The sequence below is a fragment of the Pteropus vampyrus genome, unplaced genomic scaffold (genome assembly GCF_000151845.1).
Source record: "Pteropus vampyrus isolate Shadow unplaced genomic scaffold, Pvam_2.0 Scaffold76, whole genome shotgun sequence".
Taxonomy (NCBI): domain Eukaryota; kingdom Metazoa; phylum Chordata; class Mammalia; order Chiroptera; family Pteropodidae; genus Pteropus; species Pteropus vampyrus.
In genome coordinates, this window is record NW_011888857.1 from 5,218,621 (window position 1) to 5,223,250 (window position 4,630).

At 32.5% G+C, this 4,630-nt stretch overlaps 1 protein-coding gene across 1 annotated transcript in view; it reads right to left on the reverse strand.

Annotated features, from left to right (window-relative positions):
• Positions 1 to 4,630, reverse strand: part of ANO3 (anoctamin 3) — a 361,383-nt gene that overhangs the window by 304,112 nt on the left and 52,641 nt on the right. The gene's annotated exons all lie outside the window — the stretch shown is intronic.

Sequence of the window (4,630 nt, forward strand, 5' to 3'; positions counted from 1 at the left end):
AATAGGGGAAAATTGAATGTGGAGTAAATATTACATAATAATTATGTGAAATTCTTGAATGTAATAATTTTAGTTTAGTTATATAGGAGAATAAAGAATCAGAATCTCTGGAATGAAGCTTTTACATTTCAAATTGTAAAAACCTCAAAGAAGAAGACAGGATAAAAATAAATCCATTTCCCATGAGATCTTGATTTGAGATTCAGTGATAAGTGATATTATTCTTTGCCCATGAAAAATTCTGGTGGCTATTCAGTAAAGAAAAATGTTCTGTTTCTGAGAATAGTTAAAATTAAAAGGACTTTAAATTTCATTTTGAGGAACAAAAGACCACCTTAGTTTACCAAACAAAAGTGAATCTTACATAAGCAACGGCTTTCGAATTTAGATTCCTCCCCTTCCTCCTCTTTTTACTTTTTTTGGCTTTATTACGGTTTTCCTTTGTTCTTTACAAATTGAAGAAATATAAGATAATTCTTATATGTAATCATCGGAGCCTCTATTCTTGTAGAGAATACATAATCTGGGAATATCATGCATAAAGAAAAGGGCTTTTATTTTTTATTTTTTTCCTTCTAAAATGAGAGAGAGGGTGAATGGGAAAGAGATTGATAAGAGATTAATTACATCCAGGCTAGCACATCCGACAAAATAAGCATATTGTTTTTTCTGAGAATTTTCATTGGCCACGTCTCTGCTTTGGCATTTCTTCAGATTCTTCAAAATCCAGTCCCTAAACCATCTGTAGTACAGTCACTCAGGTTGCTTCTTAAAAAATGAAGATTCTAAACCCAGACTTAAGAGAATCAGAAATCTTTGGGAATAAAGCCATGGAGTCTGCATTTTAACTAACTCTAAGGGTGATGACTATATACAATAAATATAAGCACTAAAAATCGAGAAATGCTGCTGTATTCTTCATCTGTGATTCTTAAATGCCTGCTCCTGAGAACTTCTGTGCATCTCAACAATAGTAATAACCATAGCTATCATTCTGTTAGTGCTCGCACAGAGCCAAGCTCTTTACATTTTACTGCTTGATTTAATCTTCACGACAGTGCTCTGAGGGACATATTTTAAACCTACATCTTGGATGTGAAGATTAAACTTCAGATTTACTTGCTAGCTAGTCTGTAAGCTAGTAAACTTGGAACTAGTATTTCCTTCCAGTTGCATTAGACTAAAAAGCCCAAGACTTTAAATGCTACAACTTTCCTTTCAATATGGCTTTTTGGTAAATTTTTGTGTATATAAACATATAATAGATATATGATTATTAATGAATGAATGGAATGATACAAAAATACATACACAGATAAACTGTGTTGGGGAAGTAATAAGTACCAAGGACAATCGAGCAATTGTAGAGAAAGTGCTATGGGATAGAATAAGAGGAGAAACAGGAACTTATGCCCTGCAAGAAAATGTTTTATGAAGAAGACATTTCTAAACTAGAAGATTAAGTGTAAGAAGGACAGGTGGAGATCTATTAAGTAGACTTCATATGGATGAAATAGTATGAATGAAGAGAAAAATGTAGAAAGGCACAGAGGTGATAAAAGAAACAGCACATATTACAATATGTAAAGCAGACAGTAGAAGACAACGGTAAAAGACAGGACTAGACATTTAGGTAAAGGGAAGATCACATCGGTTCTCAAATGCTAGTTCAATTAATTTAAACATTATTTAGGAGACAAAGAAATGTTTGTAACAGTACTAATTATCATCAGTTCCTCTTTTTTGTTTTTGTTCCAGCTATTCTCCTTGCTGAAATGTCCTTTCTTTTATCATCTGCTTGGAAAATTATGCATCCTTCAAAGCTCATTTCAACTGTTATCTTTTCTTATTTTCCTTGAAAGCTCTCTATTCAGCATCTCACCTAAAAGTTAATTAAATATTACTTATCTTCGTCCTCTGAGAATCCTATTCATACCTTGATCCTAGCAGAATAATTAAAAGCAAGGGCCATGGAATCAGATCTTGCGTGGGTTAGAACCCCAGCTCCATAACTTGCTTTCTAAATAACCTTAGTTAAGTGCTTCAAACCCCCTGTGCTTCAGTGGTCTTATCTGTAAAACTCAGATTACTAGCACTACCTGGCACGATTATGGGAATTATTAAATTAAATAAGCTTTACAAAATGCTTACATTCTTATAATGTAGTAAATGCTTGCAAATACTAGCTTTTAATTTCTACTATAACAGCATTTATTGTCTGTATAGAAGTTATTGGTCTACATCTACAGAGTAATTTCTTAAAAGCAGAAATGCATCTGAGCATACATGAGGAAAAACACCTAAAAGATTAAATTGCACGAAGTTGGTAATATATATTGGCTAGGTGTGTTACGAGTATTAGAGTAAGAAAGTGAGAATTCTGTGATGAAGCTTAAGACCCCAGACTAAATCGGGGGATGTGTTTCGGTACAAAGGTCCTTTTTAGGATTACTTTTCTGTCTAAATCCAGAACTGTCAACTCCCATAGCTCAGAAATGTCCATTGCTAGGATGGAGGAGAAATTCTAACACAGCTGTCATGTAAGCAATTTTATTGTTGCTCTCATGAGGCATAGAATTATCTCAGTTCTGGGAAACGAACTTATGTTTTGCAGTATTTTTTTTTCCTGGGTCTTCCTATTTTTATTATGGTATTGAATTTGATCTTTACATTTAAGACATGACTTAATGGTCATGTTTGAAGCCTGAGAAATCTCCCACTGGATATTCAGGTGTAATGAGATATCTCTTTTCACAATATGACCGTAGTTTAAATTTGGGTGAGAGCCAGAGTCAAGGGAATTATTAAATTGCTATCATACATTAAGTTTAGATAAAATTAGACTCATACCAATTATCCAGGCAATCCAAATATTTTTCTTGTAAAACTGGAAGTCAAAAAGAGAAAATATATTTAAAGAACGCATTTTAGCAAAGTCTAATTCTGATATTTTATGTCGCTAGGGACCAATTTCAATGAAAAAATTCCCATAAGACTGAGGAACATAGGGACAAAATGCAATGCTGGTGCTTTATATAATTTCCAGCAAATACAGTTTTCAGCACTCACAAACTCAGCACCCTTGAAATAGCCCACTGTTTTATTTTTCTATAATAGCACTGACCAAAAGGCATGTTTGAAAACAGTTATACTATCAAGGAAGCACCAGTACAGCTAAAGATGTTAACAGTGCTCCAACTTGAATTTACGCACAAGTTTTTGAATGTGTAGAGATTATACCTATGAGTGATATGAGAGAAAGCAAACAAGGGGAAGGGATGCTTTAATAGCATGGCTGAAAAAGTCTCTGTGATGGGATGACATTTGAGTTGAGACTTCGATTGTGAGAAAGAGCCACCCTGGGCTGATGTAGAGAAAGAAGGGTGCAAGCAGAAGAAACAGCCAGTAGAGAGCTGTGAAGGCAGGGCATTACTTGGCATTTATTACAATTAGTAGAAATAAAATGCTAAAAGATGTTATCTCTAGTTGGTAGAATTTGATTTAGATTTTCTAAATTTTAGATAAATCCAGAAAACAACTGTCCAACAATGGAGCCGTTAAATATGTTATGAGAACTGTATATAATTAACTTCTAGGCAACAAATAAAGTGATGTTTGCAATAACTTGTAATAATATAAGGACTCCCTACAGCCTTTTCTTTTTTCTACATTATATTTTACGTGTGACACCTATTGCCTTCTAAAATACTATACAATTTTCATATTTATTATGTTTTTTATTTATGGATTTTTCTACTCTAGAATATAATCAACACCAGTGAAGAAATCATTGCCTATTTTGTTTAATTATGTGAGGCCCAGAACATTTCCTGGCTATAGCAGGCACCCAATAATTATTAAATGAATAAATAAATGGCTGGATGAATAAATAAATAAATATATATGTAATTGTTTTTAATGTTGACACTTTAAATTAAAAAAAATTGGGGATCCAAACTTTAGAGAATTCTAATGTTAAACTAAATTATTTCCTAATCTCTTTTCAGCTTTAATCTGTGATTCTAAATTAAGAGCACTAAATTTAATAGCAAATCTTGAACATATTAAAAATAATTGTATGTCACTAATACTAATAAAATATTACTTAATCACTTTTTTAGCTTTACATTCAAGAGAGATCCCCATAGAAATTGTTCCTATAGAAATTGTGCTGACAAAATAAATAAATGAGCAAGTTTCTTTTGTGTGATTTCAACGAGCTAAACTGACAAGCTGATCTTTCTGAGTTTAATATGGTATGAATCCTGTAAATGTAATTCTGTGTTATACACATGGACACACACATAAATAATTTCATGTACATTACACAAAGAATGATAGCAGGGACAGAGACAGATATTTTCATATAGAGATTCTTTAAACTGTTTAAACTTAGAAACTTTGGTTTATAAAATTGCTACACCGTTTATCTGAGAGTCCATGGAAACAGTCCAGTTTTTGTCTTCCATACTCATACATAAGTGAAGGACTCTTTATTTTAGAATCCGCACAGCCCTTAAATTTCACACCAACTCATGACATTTAAAAACATTTTCATTTAAGCATAGTCCAATGGTTAAGTAAATATTAAAGACTTATGCAATGTACTAAATTATAAACTATAGAATAT